This window comes from Stegostoma tigrinum, chromosome 4 (assembly GCF_030684315.1).
Source record: "Stegostoma tigrinum isolate sSteTig4 chromosome 4, sSteTig4.hap1, whole genome shotgun sequence".
NCBI classification, from domain to species: domain Eukaryota; kingdom Metazoa; phylum Chordata; class Chondrichthyes; order Orectolobiformes; family Stegostomatidae; genus Stegostoma; species Stegostoma tigrinum.
The window spans coordinates 105,863,544-105,882,898 of record NC_081357.1 but is presented as its reverse complement, the minus strand read 5'-3'; the positions used below and the strand labels follow the sequence as shown (position 1 = coordinate 105,882,898).

Genomic DNA, 19,355 nt, shown 5'->3' with positions numbered 1-19,355 from the left:
CTGTTAAAGTCCTTAAAGCTGCTGAACTTTAAATAGTTGGAGAAATTGCCTGTTGTATTTCTAAAAATAATTAGACCTTGATAGTTTAGTCCACTGTATTAGGGGTATCATTACATCATTTGTACCACTTTACAGATATCACAACCATGTTAATAGAATCATTGAATCCCTGCAGTGCACAAAGAGGTTATTCAGCCCATCAAGTCTGCACTGAGCCTCTGAAGAGGATTCCAACCAGACCCACACCCAACTCCCCATCCCATAACCCTGCTTGGAGATTTTACCATGGCTAACCTTACTAACCATCCCTGGACACTATGGCACAGTTTTGTTTTAGCGTGGTCAACAGCGTCTGGGCTGGTATTAACCTAATAAGTTACAGTGTAGCAGAAGTGCGCACATGCACATCTAACCCCATTTCCAAGCAGTAGGTGGTCTGAGTAAAAGCAAAGAAAAAATGAAACTGCGCAGACAATATTTCACCCTAATTTATTTATTCTTACTTTACAGTCGCCATTAGTCACTATTCATATTGTTTGTATCATCCTGACACATAAACAAATGTTATTCCAACATGTTGTAATTTCCATCACCTATAGGTGACTAGCATGCATGTTAACTTTTACATTCATCTCCTTTTCATGCCTCTGATACCAAGGACTGTGACCCGAGAACTATGGAGTTCTTTAAATTTAAAAACAGCTTTCTTAATAATTGCCATATCGATGTGAAGCTTTTTTTATATTAAGAATACAGCAAATAACTAAATTTTTTTTCAATTAAAAAGAAAATTTATGTTAAATGAGGATAAAAACAATATAAACAGCATGTAATGAGCAGCTCATTTAGCACCATTGTATTAAATAGACCATATCTTTTCTTGTAAAATTAAGGTGAAGAGAAGTTTCCAAACATGTTTTGGACATATACTGCAGCATATTTTAACAAAAATAGAAACTTATTTTAATATACATTAAATATTAATAGCATTCATATTGTTATATGAAAAGAAATCTTCTCCTCAACTATTTTTCATTTGGAAGCTATTGATATTTGTTGGGCAAAGTTTCACTTCTGCTGTCTGCCCTCACTTACCTCACCTCAAATTGGCAATACTTCCACACGGCATGTTCCTGCAGATAAGCTGCAAATAAATGCAAATCTGAAACTGTGGTGTAAATAGGGCCTTCCAATTTTCTCATGCATGAGAAATTAAATCATGAAACTCTGTCAGGTTACAGCCCCCTAACATTATTCATAACTCGTGATTATGCAGCGTTTTTGCCTTCCAAAGCGCTTATCAAGGATTGTGTGTTCAGGGGTGTTTGTTTCAAGGATTAGCTTTCAAATTTACACAAATTTAAAATAAATTATGAAAAAGAATGCATAAAGAGTAATTGTGAATTGGCTGCTACAAAGTGTAAGTGCTCATCTGAAAGTGTCCAAAAATTCTGAGGTGAGCTTTTGTTGATTTACTAGACAGATTTTTGTCAACAAGCTCAGTATTTTATTCAGCACTTTTCAATGTGTGACTGGAAGAATGGAGCACTGACTGTGGAAATTGTGCTAGATTGAAACTAGCAAAAGGAATTGATTATTATACTTGAGTCCCTAACACGGTTCAAGGTTTTGTTAGCTCCATTGTATTTACATGACATTGTGATCAATCCACCTTGATCAATCATTCAGAATACCTCAAAGCTCTGAGGGGCTTATATACAACATGCAAATTTTGAAATCCTAAATACCCTGCTGTGTGGAATGAAGCATACAAAAGGGGTGGTTCACAGGTTGCCATAGAGAAGTTCTGATGAGGTTCACTTTGAATTTTTCACTCTACTGAAGAGGCTTTTGGGACAACCATGGGAACCAGTAACACTATTCATTCCACACACTCAAGGTCAAGGCTAATTTCTTGATTAGCACAGGCCAAACTCAGAAACCCCACCATCATCACCACCATACCGCCCTTTTAGGTTCATCAGACTGAACTGTTTGAAATAGCTTCTCAATATTGTCACCACCATACAGTAATGTACTAAAGACAATGCTTTTATTTATTTTGTTCCTTTGCAGGTCATTGTTACAAGAAAACTTGCCAAATTTTGTGTCACTGTGCACAAGATTGATGTATCTGCTGATTTAGAAATGCTAAACGCCACCACGGAAACATAGTGCAAGCAAAAGATTTATGTTAGGAGGTAAGTCGTTAAAATCTAAGGACAGTACCACAGACAGCTGCTGAGCAAATGTCACCTTTACATCCAAAATGCAGATCCATTGTGGAATTGAAATCACTCAGTGAAGTATTAACAACGAAAACCAAAAGAATTGCGAATGCTGTAAATTAGGGACAAAAACAGAAGTTGCTGGAAAAGCTCAGCAGGTCTGGCAGCAACTGTGAAGAAAAGATCGGCATTAACGTATCAGGTCTGGTGACCCTTCCCCAGAAGGGACTAAGGAAGGGTCACCGGACTGGAAACATTAATTCTGTTCTTTTCTTCACAAATGCTGCCAGATCTGCTGAGCCTTAATGATGAAAGTCTTAAGGATTTGGAATTAAATGTTTCTGACTGTTGTTTTGACAAAGACATTCACTCAATAAAATAAAAGCCTTGGTCAACGCCCAGAAACAAAAGGATTTCATATGAATGCATTAGTAGTCATGATTTTAGTTCATAGATGTTTATGTCTCTTTTGCATATCTGTTCCTCTCTTTGCAAGATACTCTACATAAAAGACATGGTATAGACACCTCTTCCACTACTGTGCCATCATCTGTCTCTTTGCTGGCAAAGACCAGGATCTCCAACATATGAAAACACAAACGTACAAATCAGAAGGAGTAGCCCATTCAGCATGTTGAACCTATTCTGCAATTCGGTAATATCACAACTGATCTGACTTATATTGTCATCTCTATTCTTTCTAACTGCTGATAGCCATTGGTGTTCTTGTTAGTCAAGAATGTATAATGCGTTGTCATTAAAAATATTCTGTCTCTCTCTCTCGGGAAGAGAGTTCCAAAGACTTGTGACACCTTTAGAAAGAAAAAGTTCTAGTCTTCATCATAAATGCGAGTCCCTTTGTTCTTAAATTGTATTCTTAAATCCAATGCTCCCCACAAGAGGAAACATTGTTTGAGCATCCACCTTATCAAATTCGCTCAGGGTCTTGTAGGTTTCAATAATAACGCCCTTCATTCTTCTAACTGCAACGATTACAGGCCTAGCCTAATAAATGTTTCTGCATAAGATAACCCTTCCACTCCAGGAACGTTCTCTGAACTGCTTTCACTTTGTTTTATTTTTTCTTAAATACAGGAAAACTGATCAAATCATATTCGTACACTGTAATCTCAACAATGAGCTCTACAACTGTAGCAAAACATACTTACATTTATATTCCATTTGGGTAAATGCAGTGACACCTTGCTACCTAACACACCACTATTTCTGGCATCTGCTTGCCACTTTTCCTTTAAGTCTTCAAACGCCTAATATTGATAATGAATAACAATGCATAGTAATATTCACCCTCTGAATATTTAGCATTTTCCTGATTTGACAGCTTCCAGGACTCTGCACAAGATGATCACTTTAAACAATGACTCACTTAATCTAGATTCTTTACTGTCAGCAAGTTTTTATTGTTCACTCAAAAGTAGATGAGTTATTATTTTTTAACATTCAGAGGTCACAACAAAGGTCATAATCTGCGATGGAACATTCACTTCGCTTCACCTAAATTCCCTAATGTAAACCCTCAAAGTCTGGGAGAACAATAAATCCACTAGCACAGCACATGCTGACATTCAAGAAGGGGAAAGAACCCGTAAAATTTGACCAATTATATGTTCCTAATATGCCACCTCACCTGGCAGGAATGAAAAAAATCAGGAAATCATAAACCTATAGGCAGTAAATTTTGATTAAGCAGTTGGATTAAAAAAAATGTGGACTGGGCTATCTTGAGGCACAGTGGTAATGTCCCTATCCCTAGACCAAGAGACCTGGCTTCAATTCCTACCTGCTCCGTGAGATGTGTAAGCACGTCTCTAGAACAGGTTGATTCGGAAAAATAGGTTAATTATAAAAAGGGAAAACTGTGGACTGGGCCCTCTTGTGGTATAATGGTAGTGTCCTTACCCCTGGACTGGGAGGCATGTTCGGTTCCACCTGCTCCTGGCATGTGTAAGTACATTTTGAACAGATTGCTTAGAAAAATAGGTTCATAAAAAGAAAGAAAGCCATTGACTATAAAGCAAGCAGTTTTCTGATTGTTGGTAAAGGCTTCATAACTATCCCCTTCCATTTACATTGCAGATTCTGTGGCTCAATAACTCATTATTGGAAACTAATGTTTCCCCTTATACATCATTTTGAGAGTAATGATTGAACTTTGATGATATTGGTAATTCCTGGGAAACCAAGTGATCCTAATGTATTAGAGCCAATCCCACTTTCCAATAAGTGATAGGCATTCCTTGAATGAGTCTAAACTAATAGTTTTCCACAAGATGAAATGAAAATCATGTTAGTCTTTAAGAAGACTGAGCCTTAACGAGGTACAGTAATCTTGAAAAAAATACTGATTTCACACCTCTTTGGAAAAGATGGGAGGTTGTGATTTATACAACAACAGCAGTCTGACAAATCTTGGGAGTCTCTTCCATTGAGGAAGCCAGGAAGTTCAGTGTGAAGTATCAGGACTACAGACCATTGGGCTGCTATTTCATTAGACAGAGCCAACTGTTGGCAATTCAACCTGAGGGTCGCCATTCCTCAGTTGAGGGGAGATATTGAAATGGAGAGTCCATCATGCAGAAATTGAATCCCCACTGTTTCCATCATTCTGTGTCACAAACTAGCTATCCAGCCAATTGAGCTAATCAACTCCCTTTTGGTTAAGCTACAGGTCAAGGCAATTGGGTTGAAAATCTATGTTTTTCTGCTACATGTCTGCGCTAACATTGACAAGTATCTGCTGGAAACTGATGAAAGTGGGGCTGAAAAACCAACACATTAAATCCTGGATGGATGCACACTCTCAATTCTGAATGGGTGGTGGACACTTTAAATACAGAGTGCAGGGATGTGTAGCAAGGTTTTGCTAGACCCATCAGAGAGCTGTTACTTTTCACAGGAAATATACATCTGCAGTTTGGGAAGAACTGGTGAAAAAAGTAATAACATTATATGGCTGATAGTGATAGTCCATGAGCATAATGATCTACCTTGATTGAAATTTAAACTAGTGTTTTATGACAGCTTCTTTAAAGAAGTTATAAAGTTCAGCACTTGTCCAAACTTGAGGGGAGAACCCTTGTACTTCTGAGACTTCACACTGAACTTTCTGGCTTCCTCAATGGAGGAGACACCCCAGATTTATCAGCCTGCTGTTGTTATGTAAATCACAAGTGAGATCAGTTTCTTTTAAATAAAGCTCACTCTTGTCTGTTAAGTCTCAGCCTTTTTAAAGATTAACATGTTTTTCATTTCGTCTTGTGGAAAACTACCAGATTGGAATCATCTTGCCCACTCAGCTAGATTTAATAATGCGGTCTTTTGAATTGGTTGCTATAGTGTCCCTGCAATGTGACTTCTGCTGGGACTGTTACACCGAGTCATCATATTGTGAAGTTCTCTGATGGGAGGAGCAAAGAAGGAGGCTATTCAACCCATTATGTCTTTGCTGACCCTCTGAAGGACAATTCACTTAGTGCTACGAGCCTATACCTCTATAGTTTTTCCTTTTCAGATAAAGACCTAATTCTGTCTAAAGACCTCAATTGACCTACCTACACCAGATTTTCAAGCAATGCATTCCAGATCCTAACCATCCGCTACAGGATAAGGTTTTTCCTCATGACGGCACTTTTTTTTTTGCTAGTTATCTTAAATTGTTATCCTTCATGAATGGGAATGGCAGTACTTCTCTCTATGTCCATGTCCATATGTCCATGATCTTGAGCAGCTCCATCAAATCTCATCTCAACCAAACTTCTGTAAGTGGAACAGCCACAGCTTTGCCAATCTATCAACATAAGTGAAGTATCTCATTCCTGAAACCATAGAACATAGAACATAGAACATAGAACATAGAACAGTACAGCACAGAACAGGCCCTTCAGCCCACAATGTTGTGCCGACCATTGATCCTCATATGAATTTTTCCTGCATTCTCGCTAATACCTTGACATCTTCATTAAGTGAGCTGCAGAATTAATAATTGAAATTAAGGAAATGGCAGGTGAATTGGAGAGTTATTTAGCACTAAGCTTCACTATAGAGGATACTAGTTAGATCATAGAACATTACAGCACAGTACAGGCCCTTCGGCCCTCGATGTTGTGCCGACCTGTCATACCGATCTCAAGCCCATCTAACCTACATTATTCCATGTACGTCCATATGCTTATCCAATGACGACTTAAATGTACCTAAAGTTGGCGAATCTACTACCATTGCAGGCAAAGCGTTCCATTCCCTTACTACTCTCTGAGTAAAGAAACTACCTCTGACATCTGACTTATATCTTTCACCCCTCAATTTAAAGCTATGCCCCTTCGTGCTCGCCATCACCATCCTAGGAAAAAGGCTCTCCCTATCCACCCTTTCTAACCCTCTGATTATTTTATATGTTTCAATTAAGTCACCTCTCAACCTTCTTCTCTCTAATGAAAACAGCCTCAAGCCCCTCAGCCTTTTCTCGTAAGACCTTCCCTCCGTACCTGGCAACATCCTCGTAAATCTCCTCTGCACCCTTTCCAAAGCTTCCACATCCTTCTTATAATGCGGTGACCAGAACTGGACACAACACTCCAAGTGCTGCCGCACCAGAGTTTTGTACAGCTTCACCATAACCTCTTGGTTCCGGAACTCGATCCTTCCATTAATAAAAGCTAAAACACTATATGCCTTCTTAACAGCCCTGTCAACCTGGGTGGCAACTTTCAAGGATCTGTGTACATGGAAACCGAGATCTCTCTGCTCATCTACACTACTAAGAATCTTACCATTAGCTCTGTACTTTGCCTTCTGGTTACTCCTACCAAAGTGCATCACCTCACACTTGTCTGCATTAAACTCCATTTGCCACCTCTCAGCCCAGCTCTGCAGCTTATCTATGTCTCTCTGCAACCTGCAGCATCCTTCGTCACTATCCACAATTCCACTGACCTTAGTGTCGTCTGCAAATTTACTAACCCATCCTTCTACGCCCTCATCCAGGTCATTTATAAAAATGACAAACAGCAGTGGACCCACAACGACACTTGTGGTACACCACTAGTAACTGGTCTCCAGGATGAACATTTCCCATCAACTACCACCCTCTGTCTTCTTTCAGCAAGCCAATTTCTGATCCAAACTGCTATATCTCCCACAATTCCATTCCTCCACACTTTGTACAATAGCCTATTGTGGGGAACCTTATCGAACGCCTTGCTGAAATCCATATACACCACATCAACCGGTATACTCTCATCTACCTGTTTGGCCACCTTCTCAAAGAACTCAGTAAGGTTTGTGAGGCACAACCTTCCCTTCACAAAACCGTGCTGACTATCCCTAATCAATTTATTCTTTTCTAGATGATTATAAATCCTATCCCTTATAACCTTTTCCAACACTTTACCAACAACTGAGGTAAGGCTCACTGGTCTATAATTACCAGAGTTGTCTCTACTCCCCTTCTTGAACAGGGGAACCACATTTGCTATTCTCCAGTCGTCTGACAATATTCCTGTTGACAATGAGCAATAGTTGCATTCCCGAAGCAGCAATAAATCAGGAAAAGAGGAATTCAGGAAAATCACTATCAGAGAAGTGCTGCTGAGTAAGTTGTTGGAGCTGCAGTCTGACAAGTATTCAAGTCCCGATGGACCTCATCCTAGAGTCTTTGCATAATAAATGTAGTGAGATAGTTGATGCATTAGTTTTGATTTTCCAAACTGCTCTCAATCTGGAGACAGTCCAAATAGATTGGAAGAAAGTGAACGTAGCTCCTTTATTAAAAGATTGAAACAGAAAGCTGGAAATTGAAGGCCAGTTAGCCTAACATCTCTAAAATCAGAATCACAGAATTATTGTGGTACAGAAGGAAACTATTCAGCTTATCAGTGTCTCGACTGACCGTACTATCTAGCGCCAATATCCTGCCTTTTCCCTGTGTCCCTACACACCATTACTATCCAAAAAAAATCTAATGCCCTGTTGAATGCCTCCAATGAACTTGTCTTGACCACATTTCCAGGCATTGCATTCCATACTCTAATGACTCACTGTGTGAAAAAGTTCTTATCTCACATCAGCCATGCTCCATCACTTTAAATCGGAATCTGGCAATGCTGGGAAACACTCGGCTGAGTCAGCCAGCATCTCAAAAGAGAAACCAGTTAACCTTTCAAGCAGAATCACTATGGTATCACAAAGGGGAACTTATGCCTGACAGATTTACTGGAATGCTATGAGGAGGTAACTTCAGGATAGATGAATGAGAAGCAGTCAATATTTGGAAAATAAGTAACATATTTGGATTTTCAGAAGACATTTGATAAGGTATCACTGTTAGGCTATTTAATAAGAGCCCATGGTATTGAAGTAAGATTATTAGCATGGATAGAGGATTAGCTAACTAATAGAAGAAAGTGAGGTGGGACAAGGGATCATTTTCAGGATGTAACTAGTGGAATGCCATAGGGATCAGAATGGGGCCACTATTATTTAGAATATATAAACAACTTGGCTGAAGGAAGTGAATATACTGTGGTCAAATTTAATGAAGATACAAAAATATGTGGAAAGGTAAGTGATGAGGATGACAAAAGGCGAATGCAGGGGGATACATATACAGATTAATGAGTCAGCAAAATCTAGTGCACATGGAATATAATGCAGGAAAATGGAAGTTTTTGCACTTTGGCAGGAAAAATAGAGGAGCCGAATGTAGTTTAAATGGAGAAAGACCACAGAAAGCTACATCACAGAGGGATTTAGGAATCCTATGCATAAATCACAAAAAGCGAGTATCCAAGTTCAGCGGGCTATAGGGAAGGCAAATGGAATGTTGGCCTTTATTTAGAAGAGAATGAAGAATGAAATTAGCAAAATCTTGCTGAAACTATAGAAGGCACCAGCCAGACCACAGCTGGAATGTGGTGAATAATTTTGCAGCTTTTATCGAACGGAAAGATATATCAACATTAAAGGTAATCTAGAGAAGGTTTTCTAGGCTCAGACCAGGTATGGAGGAACTGTCTTATGAGGAGAGGGTGATAAATTGGGCCTGTAATTATTGGAGTTTAGAATAATGAGAGGCAACCTTATTGAAATATACAAAATTCTGAGGGAAGTAGACAGGGTAGATATGGAGGGTGGGTGGCCAGGAGAGGTGGTTGTTTCTTCCTGTGGGAGAATCTAGGACCAGAGAGCACAATCTCAGAATAAGGTGTTGCCTATTCAATTCATAGATGAGAAGGAATTGCTTCTCTCAGGGGATAGTGAAGTTGTGGAATTCTTTACTGCAAATGGCTGTTGAGGCTGAGTCATTAAATATATTCAAGGTTGGGATAGGCATTTTTTTTAATCAGTAAGCAAATCGAGGGTTATAGGAAAGAGGCAGGAAAGTGGAGTTGATTATCAGATCAGCCATGATCTCAGTGAATAGTGGAGCGGACTCAATTGGCTAGTGGCCTACTTCTGTTTCCAAATCTTATGGTCTTTAAGTATAGAACCCATACAGTGTGGAAGCAGGCCACTCAGCCTACACCAACCCTCTGAAGAGCATCCCACCCAAGATGCAATTCTTACCACATCCCTGTAACCCTGCATTTCCCATGGCTAATGCTTGCCCTGCATGTCCAGGATACCATGGGACTATTTAGCTTGCCAACCTGCATATCTCTGGACTGTGGGAGGAAACCAGAGCATCCGGAGGAAACTCACACAGACCCAGGGTGAATGTGCAAACTCCATGCAGAGTTTGTACCTGGGGGTAGAATTAAGTCCAGGTTTCTGGCACTGCAAGGAGCAATGCTAACCACTGAGTCAACGTGATGCTCACACATGATCTAATCAGCCTGCAATTCCCTACTTTCTGCCTCCTTTTTGAATAAGAAATTCCGCTTGCTACTTTCCGGCCAAATGGAATTCTCTCTCAATATAGGCAATTTTGGAAAATTGGAACCTACATTTCGCCTCACTATTGCACTTCTTTTAAAGCTATAGGTTGAAATCCATCAGAACCCGAGTACTTGTCAGCCAGCATCTCCTACAATTTGCTCGGTACCGCTTCCCCAGTGATTGCAATTTTCTTGAGTTCCTCCCTACCTTCTATTTTCTGATTTACTGCCTCTGTAGTGAAGACCAATGAAAAATCCCTAATAAATTCATCAATTTACACTTTAAATGGGGAAATGTACAGTGAAACGTAGAAAGAGCAAGAAATGGGACTAATTCAATTGCTTTCTCAAAGAACTGGCAAAGACACAATGGGCTGAATAAGCACCTAATTAACTTTATCAACCTAGGATCCTATGAAAAATAAATTGAACAATTCAGAGTGAAATGTTTATTTGTTTGTGTGGATCCCTTGCTTCAAGCCAGGGCAATGCTCATCAAAGAATCCATTGCAGGAAAAATGTTGGTGTACAATTTGTGACTTTCTGCTTTTTTCATTTTAATGAGTAAAATCCATGAGCTGCATCTACAATTTCCTGTAATGCATTTCTAGTCAGTGCTCCCCCTCATGAAAGCACAGCGCCAGTTCATTACAGAGATAGTAAAAACTGCCGATGCTGGAGTCAGAGATAACACAGTGTGGAGCTAGAGGACCACAGCAGGCCAGGCAGCGTCAAAAGGAGCAGGAAAGTTGACATTTTGGGTCAGGACCCTTCTTCAGAAAAGCCCATTTCTGAAGAAGGGTCCCGAGACGAAACACCGGCTGTCCTGCTCCTCTTGATGCTGCCTGGCCTGCTGTGTCCCTCCAACTCCACACTGCGTTATCGCTAGTTCATTACAGTTGCGTGTACAGCGTTCCAAATCCCTGAAGAAAGTTTCCTTGTGACAGACAATACTACTGTTTTCAGCCTTGGTCTTAGTTGAAGCACTTGTCTAGAATGTCAATATCCATGCTGTGCAATGATGACTTTTATTTTTTTCCAGTTGAGTTGCTTTGTTTCTCCCACTTGCTGAGTTCAAACTATATTCCAGGCTGGAACACATCATCTAGGTAGACAGTTCCATCCTTACTAAGTTGTCAGAAATACTGTCATGTTGATGAGACAGCAAGTCACAGCTTTGGTTGCCTGTTCAGCTGGATGTGATAGATCCTCAGTTCTATTTGAAGAGTATTAGGGAGTGCCCCTTGTATCCAAAATAATTTATCTCTTGATCAGCCTTATCAAAAACATACCCAACTAATCAAATCATTTACCACATTGCCATTAATTAATCTTACCTATGCACTACACACTTCTTCTTCTAAATTGGCCAGAAATGAAGGAATGGCACACCCAAACCGGAAAAGGAGTCTAAAACTCAAAGCTACGAATTCCTACATTCAATCATTTGTGTGGGTTTCAAGTTGTCTGTACATTTTCTCCCATATTTGCAATTCCCCTTTCTGCAATATAACTTCCAACTACCCTCAAGCGACATAGTGCAGGGAAAGTAAACAACGTTTGATGCTAATGATGCTTATCTGAATTTATTTGAAAGATCCTGGTGTTTGAGTGTCATGAAATCACGCTCTCACACAACATAGTAACACGATGGTTATAAATCACTGTTGAACAGTTGAGGCCTTAATATTTTTGCTTTAACATTTCACACTGCAGCCACCAGCAGTGCTTCTCAAACTTGTCTGAAACAGAAATAAACTTGAGAAGGTGCAGAAAAGGTTTACAAAGACGTTGCGAGGATTGAAGCATTGGAGTTACAGGGAGACACTGAATAGTCTGGGGCATTTTTCCCTGGAGCATCAAAGGCTAAGGGTGACCTTGTAGACATTTATAAAATCATGAGGGGCGTGGATAGGGTGAATAGCCAAGGTCTTTTTCCTTGTTTTGAAGAATCCAAAAGTGGAGAGAACAGGTTTGAGGTGAGCGGGGAAAGATTTAAAAAGGACCTGAGGGATATCTTTTTCATACAAAGGGTGATGCATAAATGGAACAAGCTGCCAGAAGGAGAGGAGGAGGAGGGTGCAATTACAACATTCAAAAGGTATCTGGTATGTGAATAGGAAGGGTTTAGAGGCATATGGTCCAAATGCTGGTAAATGGGACCAGGTGTAATTGGGATGTCTGGTTGGCCTGCACGAGTTGTGTTGAGGTGTCTGTTTCCATGCCGCATAACTCTGTGACTCTATGAATGTTTTGTTTTCTTCCAAGTGTACTGCAGTTCAGCGACTAAACCTAAATGTTATTCTGCATATTCTTAGAAATTCAAATACGTTGTAAATGAAATTCAATGCATTAAAAAAAGAACATCCTAATATTTGATTTTAGTAGCTTTTTTTTAAAACCAAAACTTGTTTACAAGTACACAATCTGCGGGAATGTGCACATGTTGGAATTAATCTGTGTGGTATTAACATATTTTGACATATTATTATAGAATTCCCCTATAATTCTATCATTTAAATAATGTCAAAGTATTGATGATATATTGCATGGGGCGATTTCATTTCCAGAATGTGTTACAAATATAATCTTGTCCATCTCACACAACATTAAAATTGTCCATTCTTAACTCCTAAGAAAATGTAGATTTAATGCACTTTCTCTTATCTTTATTGTATGTTGTCAATACATTTTGCGATTTATATTCCTTCTCCAAATATGGGCATCACCACCAAGGCAAGCATTTTGCTTGGCATTAGATGCCCTTGAGAAGCTGGTAATTGTTCTCCTGCTCGAACTGCCACAATCCATGAGGTGAAGATACAGTGCTGTTAGAGCGAACGTTTCATCACTTTGACTGAGGTGCAATGAAGGAAAGGTGATAGATTTCTAAATTGCAGTTGTGTGTCTGAAATTCAGCTGATGTAGCTGCTGCCATCTTTCTTCCTTGTGAGTAAGTTCGTGGATATGCTAGGAACTGTCAAAGGAACCTTGGCACATCATTGCGTTGCATCTTGTAGATGGTGAACACTGCTGTCAACGTGTGTTGGAGTAGAGGCAGTGAACACTACTGGTAATCGTAAGTGTGACAATCAAGTGCTGCTATTAACATGACAATCTCAAACTCCTGAAATGATGTTGGAGCTGCATTCATCCAGAAGGTGTAAAGTGCTCCAACACACTCCAGGCTCATGTATTAGAGATAGTGGAGCAGCTTTGGGGAGTCAGGAGTAGTCAGTTGATGCAGAATTTCTATCTTCTGACTTGCAACAATATTTATGGCATGTGTCCACTTGAATTACTAAACAATGATTACTCATTGGATGTTGCTTCCAAGGGTTTAGGCAACAGTAATGCAACGCCAAGGGAAGAAAGGACGACTCAGGAATCACAAGTGTGTTGCATAAATCAAAATAACAAAACGGCCTTTAACAGGTGAAGGATAAATTGAAATGGGGAAGAGGCAGTTTTCCTTTTTGGGTAGGGTGACTGGGGATGGGCAGATCACACTGCTTGAAAGGTAGCCTCCATTTTAGAGCACGTTTTAGGAAAAAGTGTTGGCCTACCGCATCTTAAAGTTTCCCTCAAAGCAGAGGTGGAGTGTTCGGTGATGGTGAAGAAATAGAATATCTTGCTTTGAAGGCTGAATGATAGTAATTGGGGCAGTAAGGCCATGGAAATCATCATGAAGCAAGGACCAGGGCAGAGATTCTCTCTGCTTCAGGTGGATAATGGCTACGATGAAACATCAGTTGGCAGCAGTGAATAGTGGGGTTGTTCCATTTTCTAAATGTTTTGATTCTGGATTTAAGAAGAAAAATCTGAAAGGAAATCAGAAATAGAACACAGAGCATAGAAAAGTACAGCACAGTACAGGCCCTTCGGCCCACGATGTTGTGCCATGGAATAATCCTAATCCAAAAATAAAGTCACCTAACCTACATTCCCCACAATTCACTGATGCCCATGTGCATGTCCAGCAGTCGCTTAAATGTCAATAATGACTCCGCTTCCATGACTACCACTGGTAAACTATTCCATGTGCTCACAACGCTCTGGGTGAAGAACCTCCCTCTGATGTCTCCTCTATACCTTCCTCCTAACATCTTAAAACTATGACCCCTCATGGCAGTCAATCCTGCCCTGGGGAAAAGTCTCTCGCTATCGACTCTATCCATGCCCCTCATTACCTTGTACACCTCGATCAGGTCACCTCTCTTCCTCCTTCTCTCCAGAGAGAAAAGTCCGAGCTCAGTCAACCTCTCCTTGTAAGAAAAGCCCTCCAGTCCAGGCACCATCCTGATAAACCTTCTTTGCACCCTCTCCAAAGCCTCCACATCCTTCCTATAATAGGGTGACCAGAACTGGACACAATATTCCAAGTGTGGTCTCACCAGGGTTTTGTACAGCTGCAGCATAACCTCACGGATCTTAAACTCGATCCCCCTGTTAATGAAAGCCAAAACACCATATGCTTTCTTAACAACCTTATCCACCTGGGTGGCAACTTTGAGGGAGCTATGCACTTGAACATGAAGATCCCGCTGTTCCTCCACACTGCCGAGAATCCTGCCTTTAATCCTATATTCTCTTTAAGTTCGACCTTCCAAAATGCATCACTTCACATTTATCCAGGTTGAACTCCATCTGCCATTTTTCAGTCCAGCTCTGCATTCTGTCAATGTCTCGCTGAAGCCTGCAATAGCCCTCGTTACTATCAACGGCACCTCCAATCTTTGTGTCATCAGCAAACATACTAAGACCCCCCTCAACCTCCTCATCCAAGTCATTTATAAAAACTACAAAGAGCAGAGGCCCAAGAACAGAACCCTGTGGGACACCACTCAGCACTGACCTCCAGGCAGAATACTTACCATTTACAACCACTCTCTGCCTCCTGTCAGCCAACCAATTCTGAATCCAGAGATAATGGGAACTGCAGATGCTGGAGAATCCAAGACAACAAAATGTGAGGCTGGATGAACACAGCAGGCCAAGCAGCATCTCAGGAGCACAAAAGCTGATGTTTCGGGCCTAGACCCTTCATCAGAGAGGGGGATGGGGTGAGGGTTCTGGAATAAATAGGGAAAGAGGGGGAGGCGGACCGAAGATGGAGAGAAAAGAAGATAGGTGGAGAGAGTATAGGTGGGGAGGTAGGGAGGGGTTAGGTCAGTCCAGGGAAGACGGACAGGTCAAGGAGGTGGGATGAGGTTAGTAGGTAGATGGGGGTGCGGCTTGGGGTGGGAGGAAGGGATGGGTGAGAGGAAGAACAGGTTAGGGAGGCGGAGACAGGTTGGACTGGTTTTGGGATGCAGTGGGTGGAGGGGAAGGTTGCAGGAACAGCAACTCATATTCCGCCTGGGAACCCTGCAGCCTAATGGTATCAATGTGGACTTCACCAGTTTCAAAATCTCCCCTTCCCCAACTGCATCCCTAAACCAGCCCAGCTCTTCCCCTCCACCCACTGCATCCCAAAACCAGTCCAACCTGTCTCCGCCTCCCTAACCTGTTCTTCCTCTCACCCATCCCTTCCTCCCACCCCAAGCTGCACCCCCATCTACCTACTAACCTCATCCCGCCTCCTTGACCTGTCCGTCTTCCCTGGACTGACCTATCCCCTCCCTACCTCCCCACCTATACTCTCTCCACCTATCTTCTTTTCTCTCCATCTTTGGTCCACCTCCCCCTCTCTCCCTATTTATTCCAGAACCCTCACCCCATCCCCCTCTCTGATGAAGGGTCTAGGCCCAAAACATCAGCTTTTGTGCTCCTGAGATGCTGCTTGGCCTGCTGTGTTCATCCAGCCTCACATTTTGTTGTCTTCAATTCTGAATCCAGACAGCCAAATCACCCTGTATCCCATACCTCCTGATTTTATGAATGAGCCTGCCGTGGGGAACCTTATCAAATGCCTTGCTGAAGTCCACGTACACCACATCCACTGCTCGACCCTCGTCAACCTGTCTCATGACTTCCTCAAAGAACTCAATAAGATTTGTAAGGCATGATCTGCCCCTCACAAAGCCATGCTGACTCCCTTTAATCACGCTATGCTTTTCCAAATAGTCATAAATCTTATCCCTCAGAATTCTTTCCAAAACCTTGCTGACCACAGACATAAGACTGACTGGTCTGTAATTTCCAGGGATTTCCCTATTCCCTTTCTTGAAAAGAGGAACAACATTTGCCTCCCTCCAATTTTCCGGTACGACTCCCGTGGAGAGTGAGGAAGCAAAGATCTTCGCCAGCAGCTTAGCAACCTCCTTTCTTGCTTCCCGGAGCAACCTAGGATAAATCTGGTCTGGCCCTGGGGACTTATCAATCTTAATGTTTGCCAAAATTTCCAGCACATCAACTTCCTCCATCTTGATCTGTTCAAGCCTGTTTTCCTGCTCCTCAAAGTTCTCATTCACAACAAGGTCCCTTTCCTTAGTGAAAACCAAAGCAAAAAACTCATTTAGGGCTTCGCCTATCTGCTCAGACTCCATGCACAAGTTCCCTACGCTACCCCTGATTGGCCCTACCTTCTCCCTGATCATTCTCTTAATCCTCACGTATGAGTAAAATGCCTTTGGGTTCTCCCTAATCCTTCCTGCCAAGCCTTTTTCGTGCCCCCTCCTGGCCCTCCTCAGTCCACTTTTGAGCTCCTTCCGAGCAAGCCTGTCATCCTCTAAAGCTGTGCTAGACCCTTGCTTCCTCCACCTTACGTACGCTGCCTTTTTCTTTTTGACAAGAAGCACCTCTGTACCCGTCATCCAAGGCTCCTTAATCTTACCCCTGCTTACCTGTCTCAGAGGAACAAATTTATACATCACTCGCAACAACTGCTCCTTAAACAGCCTCCACATGACTGCTGTGCCCTTTCTGTGGAACAATTGGTCCCAATCTGTACTTCCCAACTCCTGTCTGATAGCGTCATAGTTTCCTTTACCCCAGTTAAATATCTTCCCCGGGTAACTGCTCCTTTCCCTTTCCATGGCTATGGTAAATGTGAGGCTGTTGTGGTCACTGTCGCCAAAGTGTTCTCCCACCACGAGATCTGACACCTGTCCTGGCTCATTGCCGAGCACCAAATCCAAAATGGCCTCTCTCCTCGTCGGCCTGTCCACATACTGGGCAAGCAAACCCTCCTGAACACACCTTACAAAAACGGGTCCATCCAAATCATCTGCATTAAGGAGGTTCCAATCTATATTGAGAAAGTTGAAGTCACCCATAACAACAACCCTGCTACGTTTGCACTTTTCAACAATCTGCTGGCCTATGAGTTCTTCGATCTCCCTACTGGGGTCTGTAGAAAACCCCCAGTGAGGTGACTGCTCCCTTGCTGTTCCTAACTTCCACCCATACTGACTCAGTCGATAAATCTTCCTCAGCAGCCTCAGCCCACACCACCTCAGTAGACGAGTCCTCATCAAAAGTTCTTTCAGCCACCGTTATACTGTCCTTGACGAAAAATGTCAGAAATCCACAGTGAGCCAGCAGAAGGGAAGGAAGATTACACTAATCCATCTTTCTCTTTCAGTTACTGTCTAAGCTGAGCTCTGCAGCTTCAGTATTTCCTGTTTTACTTTATGTTTAAGCTCCCATTCAAGTAGTAGTAAAGGGCAATTTTAATTTTATTTGCGCTAAAATAGTTTAATATGAGCTTTGCTGTTGAACTATGCTATGCAAAATAAAAACATATGAGATACACCACGCTCAGAACACTACTTACGGATTTGTATCGTAGAGGAAGAGGAAGGCTCCATTCAGCCATTACAAAATAATATTTATTTTCATTCTTTTCCAAAATCAAATGGCCTTGCGTCATTTTTTTTGATGTGAAAGAGAACTGCAATGACTCATTTCTTTACCAATCTTCAAGTGGAAGTATTGAAGTAGTTGAACAATGGCAAGATAGGTCCAACATGTAGCTTTATACTAAATTGCAATTTGCATGGGATGTATCACCAGTACAAACTCATGGTGAGGTTTAGTCTGAGTTAGCTCTTCAAAATTCAATGACTGATGACCACAGTGTATGAAACTAATTCCTGCATAAAATTCAGTATTGACCAATAGTGTAACCACAATATAGAGTGTTATAATTTGTTAAATTATTTTATAGTTTGAATTTTCAGCTTAAAATTATGAAAACACACTTAACTTTGCTAAAAATGGAAGGATCCTTTGAAAACTTGAGTTTGTTTTAATGTTTTCTTCAGTTGCCTTTAAATAAAACAAAAATTGAAGATTTACAAGATAAAAAAAAGCAATCCCTGGAAGATAACAATATTAGTCTTACTACTATATCACTTTTCTTATGAAATGACAGTGATAGCTGTGCACATTCTCTGTCTGATCCCAGAGTGATAACCTGACGGAACATATGTTCTATGTTTGCAATTTGGGTACCATGGACATATTCACATTTACTTCAACAAAAGAACATCAAACTTTATTACAGACAAAAGGGGAAAAAACAATTATTTTTATGCTCCAAAAACCTGTTTGAAATGTCTTATTAACAAATATTAGGAAGAAACTCAATACATTTACCCTCAGTAACTTTCAGATTTTCAAATCTCACTGAGGGTCACTCTGTTTCCAATTTAATGTTTCTCGTTCACTAGGCGTGGCTGCAACCGGTTTCTTTTTGGCAAACTTCTGCATTCATCTACTGTTACAGCTTTAATTAATGCCTTTTACTGAAAACCTTAAACTTCCACATCAGCTCATTTATTCGTTAGTACGTGTGCTTTTGAACTCCCCTTTCACAGCCTGCTGCACAGTTCTGGATCTTTTGCCTACTGTAATTGAATTACACAGAACTTCTTTTCTTCTGTTCTGACTATTTTTGGAGACTGCTAAACTGTGCTGCTGCTCATAAAGGTCTTTTCCTCTGAGGAAAAATTGGAAAGCTGGAAATCCCTGAAGGAAATCTGCACTCCTCGACCTTCTAGAGGGTTCTCTCTTTCTCAAGATTTCTGTCTCTAATTCCCTGGATCAACAGCCCAATTGTTTTTACTACTGGTCTTGTTGCTAATGCACTGAATTAATCAGTTCAATAGGTTTAATAGTCTCATTTCGATGAATCCCTGGCATAGCACATGCTAAAAGAGTTGTTTAGGAAATTGAATATTCTGCTGAGCAATTCCTGTATGCCTGCTACCCTCCGAAGAATCCATTTAAATTGGAGAATTCAGAAGGTTATACATGCAGTTAAATAAATAGTTTACTCAGTGAGACT

At 41.1% G+C, this 19,355-nt stretch overlaps 1 long non-coding RNA gene across 1 annotated transcript; it reads left to right on the top strand.

Moving 5' to 3' along the window:
* The first annotated feature begins 1,957 nt into the window (after positions 1-1,957).
* On the top strand, positions 1,958-12,495 carry LOC132209553 (uncharacterized). Its single transcript, XR_009445703.1, has 2 exons — positions 1,958-2,201; positions 2,725-12,495. It is a non-coding gene; the product is annotated as an uncharacterized LOC132209553 (long non-coding RNA).
* Positions 12,496-19,355: the final 6,860 nt, after the last annotated feature.